The sequence below is a fragment of the Xenopus tropicalis genome, chromosome 6, assembly GCF_000004195.4.
Source record: "Xenopus tropicalis strain Nigerian chromosome 6, UCB_Xtro_10.0, whole genome shotgun sequence".
NCBI classification, from domain to species: domain Eukaryota; kingdom Metazoa; phylum Chordata; class Amphibia; order Anura; family Pipidae; genus Xenopus; species Xenopus tropicalis.
Genome location: NC_030682.2, coordinates 94,265,169 through 94,280,749, shown reverse-complemented (window position 1 = coordinate 94,280,749; position 15,581 = coordinate 94,265,169). Strand labels below are relative to the sequence as shown.

The window sequence follows — 15,581 nt, the reverse complement described above, 5'->3', positions numbered from 1 at the left end:
GAGCTGTAAAGCAGGAAGTAGTGTTCTGGCTATTATGTTGGACATCAGCTCACTCTAGCCTATATAGATTACATATTTGCCCAACTAACTACATTGAAAACATTTTTTATCTTGCGCAGACTATTTTACCCAGTTTCATTTTTACACTCAACTATTCCTTTAGGGGGCAGATGTATCAAAGTCCAAATGGGTACGATTACAAAAAAATCAAATTTTTTCAAATTTATAGAACTTTGTGTATTTTCCACAACATTTTCGTTAATTTCTGCAACTTTTTCGTGCTTTGCGTCCGTTTGTGTGTTGCAACGACTACGAAAGTTTCGGAATTCATTCAAGCTTCGGTATCGTGACTTTCTTTTGGCCAGGTTGGAGCTGCAGGGTGCCATTGAGTGCTATGGGAGGCTTCCAAAATCATGCATTGAAGGTTCAAAGTCAGAAAGTTTTTTGCGCCGTTTATGATTGTTTGGATACGAAAATTTTGTAACTTTCGGATCGTACCACAATATGTTTGTATGACCATAGGAATTTCGCGCAATTAACACACATCCGAAATTATCATATTTACTCCAAATTTTTGCCAATTGTACTTTTAATTATCCGAAATTCGGACTTTGATAAATCTGCCCCTAAGGGCCCGATTCACTAAAGTCCGAAATAAGGAGTGCTATTTATAGCATGCATTAAAAATCTTATCACTTCTTATTTTTCGCTCGATTCACTAAAAGGACACTTGTCATAATTAAGAAGCGATGTTCTTGGCGTTATTTATCTTGCGACGACATATTTTCAAGCAACGTGCTGTGTAATATGTTGTGCGCTGCGTAATATATTGCTTGAAAATATGTCGTCGCAAGATAAATAATGCCAAGAACATCGCTTCTTAATTATGGCAAGTGTCCTTTTAGTGAATCGAGCGAAAAATAAGAAGTGATAAGATTTTTAACGCATGCTATAAATAGCACTCCTTATTTCGGACTTTAGTGAATCGGGCCCTAAGTCTGCTAAAAAATTATTTAAATATTAATTAAACCCAATGGCATTGTTTTGCCTCTAGTAAAGGATTAACTATAGCTTAGTTGGCATTAAGCACAAATTACTGTTTTATTATTACAGTAAAAAGATAGATCATTTTTAAAAATTAGAATAATTTGATTATAATGGAGTCAATGGGAGATTTAAAGCTTTCTGGATAAGGGTTTTTTTGGATAACCGATCTCATACCTGTATCTTAGTTTTGATCATTTACCATTCACTGTTTTATTACTACAGAGAAAAAGGATGTAATTTTTAGAAATTGGAATTACTTGATTAAAACAGAGTCTATGGGAGATGGCTTTTCTATAATTCAGAGCTTTCTGTATAACAGGTCTCTGTAAAACAGATCCCATACATGTAGACATAATCACCATTAAGAAGAGCAATTAAGACTGCAACAGATTGTAAACCTGAATCAATTGTGTGTATTGCTCAATATAGTAATCGTTGTACAATTTTTTTATGTTTATCAGTAATTTCAACAGAGCCATAAAGCATTACAGTTTTGGATTTAACTATTTATTCCCTGTGGAAAAAAATTGCCTGCATTGTTTTCCCTGAGTGATTTGGTTTGAGGAGCGTGTATTCAGTACACGAGAACCTGAACTCATTTCAACACATCGACACAGCTATTTAATTCACTTCATTCCAATGGGTGTTATATTAAAGGATATGCAAACCCCCCACAAAAAAATGTAAATAGTGAACAGCAGTTGTTAAAATGTTAATAGTAAGGCCGCAGCATCCTCTTAATCACTTGGTATTCCTTCTCCTCTTCTTACCCACGCAGCTCCCCTCCCTTTGGAATTGACTTTGGCTCTTGGCTTACTTAGCATGCTCTGTTCTCAGGTTTCCAAACACACCCTCTGGTCTAGCGGCCAATGAAGAGATGACACTGCTGGTTTCCATAGAAACATTACTCTAGCTGTGCACTCTGCTGGAGAAACATGTTTTTTCTCCTAACCTTCTGTACTGAGCTCAGCTTAACCATTACAGTCGTTAATTCAAGCAGGACTTTTTATCAAAGTAAGTTCTGCTTGTGTAAGCCTGCTTTCTTCATTGCATAAACTTTCTAGTGCACATGTGCTGTTTGCTGATGTAAATGTCACTGATGATGTCAGATAGCCATGGGGTGAAAGCTGCTATTTGCTTTAGGAAAATGTGAGGGTGCTGGCAAATGGAGGGGATATATGCAGTACAAATTATGTGACATGGGTAGAGGAGATGTGCCCAACTTATATACATGGTAGGAAAATGTAGGGTTTACATGTCCTTTAAAAAGTCTATTCTTGTTTCTCAGCACACATAGGACAAGTTACACCATAAAAATTTCTTTCTTAAATTTAAGTTTGTATCTGTTCTTCTAGTTACACAGCAGGTTATTGATCAGATATCTCTTTTTTACTCTATGTTCCCACATTCCCCGACCCTCCTCAAACCATTTCTCCACCCACTGATGTGACAGCTCTGCCACAAGGCTGCAGTTTGTTGTGCAATTTTTTGATTGCCTTATGATATGTGCACTTTCCTCTGGGGTAGAAATAGCATTTTTTTATTAAATTAATTGAGGACCACAATGGAATGCCTGGAATTTCCTGCTTTGAAATCTATTTCTCAAAAACGACAGATTTTTTTATATTTAATTTTGAAATTTTACATGAGGCTAGCCATATTCTTCATTTCCCAGGGTACCACAGACATGTGACTTGTGCTCTGATAAACGTCAGTCACCCTTACTGCTGAGCTGCAAGTTGGAGTTATAATGGGAAGGTAGCAAGATAGTAGTTCTCAGTAGATATCAGAATAGCACTCAATGGTAAGAAATCCAAGTCTGGCTTGGGACTCCTCCAGTTACATGGGAGTAGGAGAAACAATATATTATCTGAAAACAATTTTAATGTGTAGCATGCTGGCTATTTCTGAAAGCTCAGAATCGGGCAAAATTAGGGTTGCCACCTCTGCCAGCTTTTTTCTCCAGACAGGTGGCTGGTGGTGATGTCACAGGGGGCAGTCGGTGACGTGACGGGGGCAGGGCTATGACGCTGATTCGCCAATTGCGACTTCAAACTCGGTGAGTCCTGCCTGGTTTTCTTAATTTGGAAACCGGCAGGGTTTTTTGACTCAGACAGCCCTTCCGAAAAGCAGGCTGTCTGGGTCAAAACTGGACAGGTGGCAGCCACAGGCACAATGCACTGATATTGCTGCCTACAAACTAATATTAAAACTAAAAAAAATATATTTGTTGATTCAAGAATAATATTTGAAATGGTAGAGTGAATTTTTTGCTATGTTAACAGTGTAATTGAGAAATAAGAATTACACCATAAAAGTCATGACTGTATTCCTCTAAAGTTAACTTAAGAGAGTGTGTGTGTTGTGTATATACATATGTATGGTAAAGTGATGTTGCAAGAAGAAAGTGACAGATGTTGCACAATAACGGATTTGTACTAGGGTGTGTTGAAGTAATATCTGTCTTCTAACTTCTGTAAAAACTATCTTCTTTTTCATTAATAAACCAATTTAATCTCCAGTGTTAACGTGGGCATGTCCTGCTCATAACAGACATGTCTCCCGCAGGCACTCAACTGTATTTCACTTTAGTAAGCTAGTGAAATACAAGTAAAATATTTATGTGATTCGGAGAAATAATGCAATGTGGGTACATCTTGGTTGCTGTATGTAGCATTCCAGTGATTTAATAAAGTGCATATCCCTATAGGTAATATTTGCCCCCCCGAGCCATACACACAAAAATGGAAATAACTGGTAAATAAAAATAGATCAAGACTTTGATTTCAGTGTTCAGGTACAGGAAAACAAAATTTCTTGTAATGCAGTCCTGTGAAATACTTTGAAATCAGCTGCAGACAACATTTTCAAATTCATAAAAATGTAACTGCAGTTGTGACGCAGCAGGAGCCCAAAAGCCCCACCACCCTTCAAACGACAACCAGTGATATAGATTTACTTTTTAGACAGTTTTTATAATACAGGTATATGACCTTGTTACATAGGCGGATTTTCAATAAGGCTTGGGAAGGATAAGCCTCCCCAAACCTGCTTTGGCACCTTAAAACCTGGGTCCGTTTCTGCACTGTCCTGCAAATCTTCTCCGGGTTCTGCAGAAATCAGCTGTGCTCTGATTGGATCTTTCTTCTTGTGGATTCTCCAATCAGAGCACAGCTTTCTTGACAGGCAGTAAAATTGACCAATCAAGGCGCAGATGCAGACAGGGATCGGGAGATTTTGCAAACTGGAGGCAGTGCAGAATTGAAGACAAGAAAAAGAAGAATCTGCAGGCTGTAAACTTTACCCAAGAACCAACTTTGAACTTTTGCTGCAGTTTTAATCCCACAGGTACTATACACAGGTACTATACACAAGTACTATACTATATATATGTTCTAAAGACTGACCCACTAACTGAAATTAAATTGTTTTTTGTCACCTGATATCTATAATATCCGTATCCCCTACCCTAACAGATGGAGGTTAAGTTAACTTTTCCCCCCTGACAAAGCTCATTGTGCTTTTATATATTTGTTATGGTTTTTTGCACTTTCTATTTTTCTTTTACTTTTGTCATTTTTTTTTAATTTCTAGTTAGTTACAGTGGAGCAGTGTCAGACTGGGGGGTGCAGGGCCCACCGGGGCTCCCGCCCCAGGGGCCCTGCAGGTGCCCCAGTCAGCCGTGTCCCCTACCCGCCCTCACTGCATATAATGTGCTGGTTTTATATATAAAGACTGCGTCTCACTGCATATAATGTGCTGGTTTTGTATATAAAGACTGCGTCTCACTGCATATAATGTGCTGGTTTTGTATATAGAGACTGCGTCTCACTGCATATAATGTGCTGGTTTTGTATATAGAGACTGCGTCTCACTGCATATAATGTGCTGGTTTTGTATATAGAGACTGCGTCTCACTGCATATAATGTGCTGGTTTTGTATATAGAGACTGCGTCTCACTTCATATAATGTGCTGGTTTTGTATATAGAGACTGCCTCTCACTGCATATAATATGCTGATTTTGTATATAGAGACTGCCTCTCACTGCATATAATGTGCTGGTTTTGTATATAGAGACTGCTCCTCACTGCATATAATGTGCTGGTTTTGTATATAAAGACTGCGTCTCACTGCATATAATTTGCTGGTTTTATATATATATATAAAGACTGCATCTCACTGCATATAATGTGCTGGTTTTGTATATAGAGACTGCGTCTCACTGTATATAACGTGCGTGGGATGACCGAAAAACCATTAAAAATAAAAGAGGACCTATTGCAACTTGTCTCAGAATATCAATTTCTACATCATATTAAAAGTTAATTTAAAGGTGAACTACCGCTTGAAGCTAACTGAACACAAACACAAATGTATAGAGGACCCCTAACAGAAGTGCACGTATGAATGCTTTTACATCCTAAGCATTTTAGGGTTAAAAAAAGCACCCGCACTTTTGCACAGTATCTTTGGGAGTCAGTGGGAACGGCAAGAGGTAGTTGGGAGGTTAATTTTTTACGCCAGCAGCGAATCCACTAAGTCTCACATTAGCTGTAGGTCAGTCTATGTATGGCCCATATTTAGCCTCCCCAAACAAAAAAGTCACCCTCCGCCTATGTTCATAGGAGAGTGTAACCAAATAGCAACATCTACTTTATGGCAATGACACAAGGAACAATCTGCAGTGGGTAGTGGGTAGCAGTCCTAAACCCAGCTAATTATAGATAATAAGGGTAATTTACACTTACATAAAAAGTGCTCCACTTTTGAGATTACAGTATTTTCCTCACATACTGTGGGCACTGCCCTACAGATAAGGGGCAGGTTAGAAGATTCCATTGAGCATCAGATCTACAAAGGCCCTTGTTATGATATGAACATTGGCACGGGGCTCAACAAACAAGCAGATCTTTACATGCTCGACTGTGATAGGCCAGCTGCAGCAGAAGTCTATTAAAGCTGTAGATAAAGACTCAAAGCAAATTATAGCAGTTCTTAAATAGACCCCCATTCTCTAGTGGAGGTTTTCTGTATTCAAATATTATGGATCCGGTGAAACCCTAAAAGAAACACACACAGGGCAATTAAGTTTTTGTATATTAAAAAATGGCCTATTCTTAACCATTTTTTTAAAATATTATATTATATAATTCTGATGCTGTCTTTATGTCACTACTTCAGTGTCACAGGAGATCGGCCTACACAGTAATTCATAGGGAAGGCTCTCTGGGTTATGAGTCCCATTCATACAGTTTGCCCAAAGATTATATGGTGGAAATACTCCTCAGATATGTCCTAGCTATTTATTTGACTCTACAGCGACACCCTCAGGAGACCCAGCAAGCTGCACCTTGGATGTATTAACATAAAGTCAGAACTAAATTCCCTGCTTCGAGGCAAGATACGCCATTCACCCAATCCTGTTTTTTCTGTGTTTGCCAGTGCTGTAGATATTACATGTCTGGTTACATGTAATCCTGTAGAAAAGCTTAGCAGTGCAAACATGGAGGCTGCATAAATTCATCCAGAGCACAGCCAGTAACTATCAGTGCTCCATCACATTCCTTTGCAGTTGGTCATTTTATCAAAGTCCCATTTGGCCCCGGTGCCATATTGTAATCTGCCAAAGGGCCATTCTAGCCTGACCTGCTGCTCCAACCTCTGACTGCATGGGGTCTGATCCAAACTAATAAACAGGCGCTGGGGTCAGAATGAGCCGGCATAGTGCTACATGTCTGCCAAACCAATTAATGGCACTGATTTAATTATGTTTAAAGCACAGTTACCAAAGGTTGATTAATAAACTTTTCTCCATTAAGAACTGAGAGGAAGTGATTCTCCTGCACCGCTGACTGTGGTTTTACTGCTGTGTTTGATACTCACAGAGCTGTAAATACTTGGCCTTTAAACGCCAGTGCTCGCTGGTTCAGGGGACTTTTGTATTTTTTTATGCCACTTCACTTACACTTTCTTCCCCATCTCACGTGACTATGGCACCCTATTGATTGTATATGGGAATATGACCAGTGTCTGACTTGGCTGCTAGGACCAACCATAAAAGCTTTTCTCGGGGGCCCATTCGGCATATTGTCTCCACTCAGCTTCTTCCTTTGCTCCTTCTTTTCCCTACTCCTTGTCCCATGACAAACTTTAGCCAAACTTTGCATCCAGTGGATTCTACTCCCACCTTTATTTTTTTAAACCTTTTTCTTTTTTCATGTTTGTATTTCTTACTTAACTTTTCTTTCCAGTTGCTTCTCCTTCATTATCACTTTGTCTTCATTCCTGAATGCTCTGCATTACCTGCCACTTCTTCTTTATTCTATGTGCATTATTGCCCGGCTGCATCTAAATCATGGGCACATAGGGCCCAGACCACAGACTGGCCTGACTGCATTCAGACCAATTATGAGACAAGTGACCCAGTTGGTACAGGGGCACACCCATGCCCTGGCAAAAGCCTAAATGAGCATTCTGATTAGGCATACTATAACTTTGGGCTGACTGGCAGTGACGATGCCTATGGATGCCGCTGTATCCTTTCCAATTAAGCTAATAGCCAGAAATCAGCTCAGTGATGGGTCAGCGTGGGTGATATATAAATAAAGGTTGAACCTTTCTATACAATTATAGGGATAGAGATGCAGGCAGGCAGTAACAGAGAAGGGCCAGGGTCTCTCTCAGTGGCCATGTACATCCTAGGTGAAGGGTTTGCAAATGGACTACTCTAAGACATAGGCTTGACCAATGAGAGGGCTCCCTTGGATTTCCTGGTGTCCCAATAGGCCAGTCAGCCATGAATGTCAGCATTATCTGATTGTATTTCAACAATAAAGTGATTTTTTCAAACTGTGTAATGGCGTTGGCTTTTGTGCAAATATTTCTTAGCATCACAGGAGATCTGTTATATTCTGTAACACTGAGCTGCTTTACTGCATAATTCTGCAATATTAGGGAGCAATACACTAAGGCACATTTACTAATGCAAGTACTGAGTACAAAAACAGATGCAAATAACATCATCACACGCTGAGCTTTATATCCAGACAGGAGACCATCAGGGGGTTACAGACTGGGTCATGAAGGGGACAGGGCTGGTTGGTGTTTGGGTGGATCAGGGGTATAATTTGGGCATACTTGGGCAGATCAAAGGCATGCAGGGCTGCAATCAGAGGGGACAGGGTGACAGTCATCCCAAGCCTGGTGGATTTCTAGTTTTAAGCAGGGCCCCAATGTGCTGCACTCCCACAGATTAGCTGGGACCCCTATACCTAATACTGGCCAGTTTAGTTCACCCTCCCACCTGCTGTGTTTAAATTCATTGGTGGCCAGCAGCTAATCCAGTTGGGTTGTCCCGTCATACATGTGATGTTAGTACATATGGGCCACAACCTTACAAGACTGCCTGTGGCCTGCCCCGTGCAGAAAGATGCAAATCATTGTTAGAGCCGAATGTCACAAAGGAAGCTGCTGCCGAGGAAGAGGAAGTAACCAATTTTTTAACCTTTAGGGGCCCCTTACCACCAATAATATGTAGGTTTAAACCTTTAGGGGGCCTTGGCCACCAGGGTGTGTGTTTATTTAACCATTAGGGATCACTGGGTAAAGTATTAACTGTTAGAGACCCTGGCCACCAAACATTTTTTTATTAAACATGAGGACCCTGGTCACTAATGTGTTTTGTTTGTTCTTAAAAACCATTAGGGCCCCTGGGTGCCAGTGATTTTATTAACCATTAGAGTCCCTTACAACAATGTTTTTGCAGGTATCTGATTCCTTTTGATTTTACGTACCACTGAGCAAAGCTGTACATTCTTTTCTCTTTCTTTAGAGATCTAAGATGCAGTGCAGAATGCCAGCAGGAAAACGAATCTCTTCTTCAATTGCCCTAATTAGGGCTGCGTATTTTTTAGACCAAGGGGTTAAACCAAATGGCTCTTATTTGCACATTACAAATGCAGAAAAAATCTAAAATTAATTGCAATTTAGCTTAGAGTAGGTGCCTGCTTAAAGAGCCTACAGTGACGTGGTGCCTTAATAGTCCTATAGTGATATTTACTGATTCAATGCTGATTCTGTTGTGTTGGGGGGAGAGGGGCAGAAAACTTTACCTTACTGGGCCCCATTATTTCGTGCCCCTTAGGGCATGACAGTATGTAGGGCTGCCACCTGTCCGATTTTGACCTGGACAGCCGGGTTTTCTGTAGGGTCAAAGCTGCCTGCCTGGTTTTCCCAATTTGGAAACTGGGCAGGATTCTTGAAGACTGATGTGGCAATTGGCCAATCGTCGCATCATAGCCCTGCTCCGTGACAATGCGGCCCGCCCTGCCTCCCTACCCTGAGTTCCCAGGCAGAAGAGGGGGAAACCCTAACTGTATGTGAGGGATTTTTATTAAATAAGGGTCTCAATCTACTTTTTGGCTTGCCCCCTTACCTAGGGGCCCCAGTTGGCTGATAATATGGGAGCTGAATAAAAATCTATGGTCCCCATGCGCCCAACTTAATTATTAATCAGCTTTAATAAAAGGCCTTGGCCAAACAAAACTATGAAGCTGATACAGCCTTACCCTGCAATTAAATAATCTTAACTCTTGCTCTGCCTCCTACCCTGCCTCTCATTAAAGGGCAAGTAAAACCTGGAATAATCATTAACTGCATGGACTCATATTGGGGCAAAGGCTGCTGCATTGCTTTAGGGTCCAACAGTCCTACCGTTTGAAGCTCCCACTTTAGCAGGACAAGACTCTGTATCACTGTGCTCTGCAGGGTACTAGGGCAAAATATATAAATTACAAAGCAAAGGGGTATCAGTAAATGTAGATTAAATTACGCACAGTTTCCTTTGGGCAAGGGCTCCTGGAGCTTTCCCTAAGGGCTGATGACAGGCTGGGTGCTTTGTAGTCCAAATGACTGCATGTAAAACACTTTACACATGAAATGTTCATAGGGATGGAAAGCAATTTTCAGGTTCTCTGTGGCCTGCAGGAGAGGCGATTTCCCATGGGTGCCAAAGTGCCCTGTGCACCATTAGCCTAATATTTATGAGCTGCTCTCATATAGGACAAAAGTGTTATAATGACACTTACATGTTTATGTATCAGTTCTTTACAGATCCAATGTGTACCATAGATAGTAACGTATATGGGTCTCGCTTAGTCCCAAAGGGTACTCATTGCAGTAATGTCCCAGATGGTCCCAAAATGTACTGAGGGTAGTGACATATTAATAATTCTGTACTTCCTAAGCCCAGTCTCACAATGTACTGACCCCAGTGACATGTTTATATAGGCACTATATTCCTTTTATATGTGATTATTTAAACACTATGAAGTCTCCTTCAAGGCTCGGACACTGACCAAAACTCCTTCCTTAATCAAGAACTGGGCCCAGACATGGGGCCCAGACATGACTTATTCTCTGCTTTTATTTCTTCATTATTAGTGTCACTTTTCACCCATTTCTGCCACCCCTGCCTATTGATTCCACCTTCTTTTTTCACTTACCCTTCTTCCCTTTAGTGGCGTAACTAGAGTTTGTGGGGCCTCCCTGCAGAGGAACTTTCAGGGGCCCCCCTATGAGGAACTTTCGATGCCTCTGTCATTTATATTAGCCAATGGCAATCACGATATTAAATATAGATTTTTTCTTTTTGAAGTAACTATAACATATATGGACTGGCTAAACTTCTCTTATAACAATGATCCTAACCATACAGTACCTCTGCCCCAAAATTGCCAGATAGTCAGGTTATTATGTAGTGCAGGACCAGGACAGAGGACTGTCTCTCACTGCTGCTGCCTCTAACTGCACCAGAACAATGGAGCATGAATCACTTTCTCCCCTAGACCCCTCCCTATTCGGACCCCCCTTCCCATCATCTCACTCTCTTCCAATCACCACCTCATTCTCTTCCATCCTTTCCCTTTCAATCCCCTCGCTCCTTTCCAGTCCCTCCTCCCACTCATTTGCTCCCTCCCACCCAGTCCCGTCTGCTCATTTGCTCCCAGTCCCTCCTCCCGCTTGGTTGCTCCCTCCCTCCCAGTCCCACCTGCTCGCTCCCACCCTCCACCCCAGGCTCATTCCCTCCGCCCACACTAGTGACGAAACGCAACTCTTCCGGATGCATCCCCAGGTGATTTTAGAGGTGACGGGCCCCTCAGATCCTGGTGGCAGTGGGGGCCCTTCAGGGCTCGGGAGCCCCCCATTGCGGAGTCTGCAGGAGCCTTATTTACACCACTGTTTCCCTTGCACTACAGGTGTGCGTTATCTCTAAAGCTCCCTGGCAATACTATGGGACCAAAAGAATACAGGAACACCAATAAAACACCAATAAACATTCATAAAATGTATTCAATATTTATTTATAAAAAAGATGTTATTTTGGTATATTTTGGATTCATGCATCTTAATTTAAGTTGGAAAAGACTCATGTAATTTAAGTTGGAAAGGCCTATTTACTAGTTGGTCCAGAAGAAGGCGAAAAACCCTCATCTGAAGCCGGAGCCAATTTGCCTCAGAGGGGGTAAAAATTCCTTCCTGACTCCCAAAAGGGCAATCGGACAAGTCCCTGGATCAACTTATACTAAGTGGAGAAGAGGAGGCACCTGTGGGGGCACTGTAGCAGTGTTGGGCAGTTGAAAAGATAATCATTTTAAGGGGCATCAATTTTGGTGGGTGCTGTAAGGTGGTTAAAATGTCAATGAGAAGGTGTCAAAAGCTGTTTTGAAGAGAAGGAACTATTGGGGGAAAAGATATTACTTTTAAACTGTGTTGTCTGATATGCAGCTGTTGAAGGCAAGATACCACTGGTGGAGCTGCAATAATCTGAAAATTAGCTAATGACGATGATGGAGCTGCTGTTAGTAAAACAGACAATGATGGTGGATTTCTGAAATAAAACCCTGTTTGAGCTGAGGTAGGTGATATATGTAATGCTGATGGTGCTGTAAATACTAGGGGCGCATTAGCATGAGGTGCAGCAGAATGAGAAATAGAGGCTGGTGGTGGAGCCAAAGGTGAATAAAAAGAACTAGGTGCCACTGTTGGAGGTGTTAAAAGTAAGAATCCAACTTGTGGAGCTGCAAAACTCAAAAGTGGACACCACTGTTGGTAATTTGAAATATAGATGTTAAATTCAGAGACTGCTGGTGGAGTTGCAGTCATTTTTAAAAGGAGACACTACTGTTGGACCTGCGGTAGCTACATGTGAGGGAGCTGCAGATGTGCTGACCTGGCAAAAACATAGTGCTTACATTTACTCCTTGGATGTTAATCAGGAGACTCACCCTGGGCACTTGATGTTATTGGCCACAGGATGACACTCAGGCAAAACCCTCCAGGGCCATTTGCTGAGCCTCCTTCTGTTCTGCCGATGTTCCAGTTGCGCAGAAGTCACAGGCTCGCCGTAGATGTTCCATGGCCCAGCGAGGCCGTAGATGTTCCATGGCCCAGCGAGGCCGTAGATGTTCCATGGCCCCGCGTAAATGTTTCCTGGCTTGCCCTAGATGTTCCATGGCCCAGCGAAGCCAGAGATGTTCCATGGTCCCACGTAGATGTTCCATGGTCCCACGTAGATGTTCCCTGGCCCCGCGTAGATGTTCCCTGGCCCGCTGGAGATGTTTTCTGGCCCAGCGAGCTACTCTCAATCCTGTATAGGTAAATAAAATCACAGTAAAGAAAAACCCAAAACTGAACAGCTACAGACCCCAATTCTATACATATAACGGATTCCCTCACCTTGTTCGGCCGGCCGGTTCTGCACAGCCCGAAGGTGTTCCTCAATTTCAGCCCTGATGGTCTTCACAGGGGGCAGTTCAGCAATGAACGGGTGCTGCAGTAGTTCTTTCGCACTCCATCTCTGGGAAGGATCCTTCTCAAGGCACGACTTCAAAAAGGACACAAAATGTAGTGACCTGGAAAAAAGTAAGGGCTTTTAGCTCTGTCTAGTGCAAAACAGATGATATATAAGATTCCAAGGAGAGAGATAAGGGCTGAAGCATCTTCATTACTAAGTGGAATATCTTTGATATATTGTGTTTAGCTACATATACAGGGTATTGCTTTGTTTGATGAACCCTGTTTAATTCAGTTCAGCTATGAGCTGTGTTGCCAGTTGGTACCCAAGGTTTGGGGGGAATGGGGATTGCAGTAATAGATGGGGGTCACTAGGGTTCTGGCCTTATGTACAATATTAATATACAATATTAGTGAAAATCTAATCATTGTCCCAAAGATTTGGGGGGATGGTGAGTAAAGAAATACAGTGAACCCAATGGGGTTCCTGATGTGAAGTATATCATTTATCTATCTATCTATCTATCTATCTATCATCTATCTTTGTCTGTCTATCTATCTATCTATCTGTCTATCTATCTAGTTCTGATCTATTTATGGAGAAGTGAGAGAGACACACAGAGTTGCAGTATCAGCATCGCACAGTGACATGAGCTGGGAAGGACTCACCAGGTTCTTGATTTGAGTCGTGGAGAGTCGTTGTTGATGATCAGGTCCGACACTAGTTCCTGATCGGCGTATGCTAAAAGTTAAAAACATATATATATATCAGTCCCTTCAAACATGAAGCTATATCCTTGGTTACAATTTACAGAGACCCACAATTGTTGTGATTCACTTACGTGTTTTTCCCTCGGCCATTTCGATGGCAGTGATTCCCAGGGACCAGATGTCACACTGGAAAAGAAGACACCAAAGAGCATTAGGATAGAATTGGGTTAGCGGGTGAGTCAGTTACGTATTACCGGGGGTTCTAACGTGCTTGCATACAATGAATAGAAAACACAGAACCAATTAGAACTCAGCCGCTTAGTACTGATAGAAGAAATGGCCCCATGTTTAACTGGCCTTTACTGAATAGAGCACCCATTTGTGCAGAGACATAAAAGCCATTGGGTCCTGCTACTGCTTCTACAACATACTTTGGTGTCGTATTCCGGTTTCCTGTCCTTCCTCCTAAAGGTCTCGGGTGCCATCCAGTGCGCAGTCCCATCACCCTCGTTGCACTTCCCTGTCTGTGGGTCCAGGTCCCAGCAGTGTCCAAAATCGACTGAAATGACAGATAATACATATAAATGGAAAATTCACTTTCACCCAGTATCATGATACCCTCTGTACTTTATATTTACAGCGTCCCCCCATCCATTCATCTTACAACTATAAATTTTACTCACTGAGTTTGATGTTACCCTTCTTGGTGAGCATCACGTTGGGGCTCTTGATGTCCCTGTGAACGGCCCGGTGGTGGTGAACGTGGTTGAGAGCCTGGGGAGATTGAGATGTAGGTTATAAGAATATAACAGACATTTGGCTAATTATTCCCAACAAAGACACATGGGGTTAATCCAAGTTTACCTTCAATACCTCCCTGCAGACAAAGCCAATCCAGGTCTCCTTCAGGGATTGGCCTTTGGTGCTGTTGATCAAGTCGTACAGGGAGCCGCCGCTGCAGTACTCAAGGACAAGCTGCAATAGGAAAGAATGATTTCAGGCCATGTATGTATTTTATCACCTCCAATGGAGGTCTCTTTGGCACATAAGGGATGAATGTGATGCAACAAACAATTTCTTACTTCCAGATACTCCGATGACTCCTTGTTTGGAGCAGGGTGGTAATAAGCTCCATAGTAAGAGGCGATGTTCCTGTGCCTGCTGAACTTCAGGAGAAAGTTTACCTCTCGGCAGACTGACTCCTCATCCTGGAGAGGAATAATAGAAACCCTTTAGCTCACATAGGCAGCCACACAATAGGGATGATATGGAGAAAGGAACTATAAAGAAACCTTACCCAAGTGATGTTGGCCATCTTGACGGCTACCTTACCTCTGCGATGGTGATGGCCCTGTAACACACACAGAAAGGTTCAACTGACATTCAGTAATAGCTAGAAATATAAAGACTCATATTGGGAACAAACTGACAGAAATATTGGAAATGGAAAATGTGCATAGCAGGGATAGTGATAGCACTTTAAACTTGCTTTCAGCTCCCCCTGCTCTCTAGGAATTTGGTTGGTCCCTTACCATGAACACGGCTCCAGTGCCGCCCTCTCCGATTTGCATCTCCTTGGTGAGCCGACCATCAGGAGGCTGGGAAAAATAGATAAATAGAATTAACAGGGGATTTTATAGATAACTAAATATGTATTACCTACAATGGGGGCAGACAGGAAGGGGAGGAACTTTTGGGAAGGAGGGGCATGAAAAAACTTTTGTAAGACAGAAGCAATTGGAAGGTGGGGGGGGCATCACCAAACCAACTCCCAAATTCCATGCTCAAGTCTAGCAACCCCTACAGAGGCTTTCTACTCACCTTATAAATTTCGGAGAGGCATCCGGATTCAGCCGTCCGCTGAGGGAAAATTAAAAGATTCTGTTAGTTTAAAGGGACATTATTCGGCCCAATACTTGCTGAGTAACAAAATGGTACTACCCCGTGTGGAACATGCCCTTCCCCCTTGCCTTACTCAGTAAGAGATAGGATACTCAGTAAGTAACAGATGGGTGGTGTAATTAGAAG

General features: G+C 42.1%; 1 protein-coding gene and 1 non-coding gene across 6 annotated transcripts in view; one reads left to right on the top strand and one right to left on the bottom strand.

Annotated features, from left to right (window-relative positions):
- Positions 1 to 15,581, top strand: part of LOC105945774 (acyl-CoA (8-3)-desaturase-like) — a 37,866-nt gene that overhangs the window by 7,949 nt on the left and 14,336 nt on the right. The gene's annotated exons all lie outside the window — the stretch shown is intronic.
- LOC101731773 lies at positions 11,382 to 13,219 on the bottom strand. The gene is made up of 2 exons (XR_004223347.1): positions 12,786 to 13,219; positions 11,382 to 12,696 (listed from the first exon to the last, which is right to left on the bottom strand). It is a non-coding gene; the product is annotated as an uncharacterized LOC101731773 (transcript).